Raw genomic sequence first — 1,066 nt, 5'->3', positions numbered from 1 at the left:
TCTCTCTCTCTCTCTCTCTCTCTCTCTCTCTCTCTCTCTCTCTCTCTCTCTCTGTGTGTGTGTGTGTGCGTGCGTGCGTGCGTGCGTGCGTGCATGTGAGACAGACAGACAGTGTTTGCATACATGCACATTTATGTATTTCTATATTTCTTTTGTATTGCAATGTTCCATTTTGCTTCTTAATATTCTCATTGAATAGAATAATGGGAAGGAATCTTGACTAACAAATTTATTTAGTGATCAGTTCCAACAAAAGGCCTCAGGAAGAACCATATAATTGGAAGAAAGGAGATCAAATTCAGTCCCATGTTCCAAATCAAAGCACCCCCAACAGATTATCTAACCTCTATATCAATATATAGTGAAGGAGAATTTGCGCATGAAGTTGAGGCAAGCCTGGGATGGGAATGGAAGAAATAGCAGAAGGCAAGTCAGTGGACAGTTTATCTCATAAGTAGCTATGCTGGTCTTTAATTGTAATAAAGATTTGATTTGATTTGATTTGAAATAGCAACACAATTCAGGTGGGGGAAAATCTGTGAGAAAAAAATCTCAATATCTTAAAAAAGACTCCACCTTAATTAACTCAATAAGAGGGGTAAACTCCTATTAGTTTCCAAGTATTAAAGAAATCTGTGTAGTTTTTGCTTCCTTAGTCCTGCCCCGCTACATGAGGCTTGGGAACCTATCATCTATTGAATAATTCATTCCACTATTAAACTGCAATTTGTTTCAATAATAGACCTATGGATAGGTTGTGCACAATTATGGAGACTGGCCCAAAGGGACCTTGTGAACTTCTTTGGCTGAAGATCCTAGTCCAAGCCCTAAATGCATAGTCTACATTTTTTCTAATCTACGCATTTTTATTGATGGAATTCATATTATTGTTTGCAATTAAATCTTTCTGAAATGTTTGATGTCAGCTGTAATAATTCAGATTGTTTTGTTTTTCTTTGTGCAAAAAAGCAATGATTATTCTTAACAGTTTATCCAATATAACTGATTTTCAGATACCTGGAAGGAAACCATTTATCCGCTGTGCCAAAGGAACTTTCTATGTTCC

This window comes from Protobothrops mucrosquamatus, unplaced genomic scaffold, assembly GCF_001527695.2.
Source record: "Protobothrops mucrosquamatus isolate PMUCROS unplaced genomic scaffold, P.Mucros_1.0 scaffold4903, whole genome shotgun sequence".
Classification (NCBI taxonomy): Eukaryota; Metazoa; Chordata; class Lepidosauria; order Squamata; family Viperidae; genus Protobothrops; species Protobothrops mucrosquamatus.
This window is presented reverse-complemented; position numbering follows the sequence as displayed.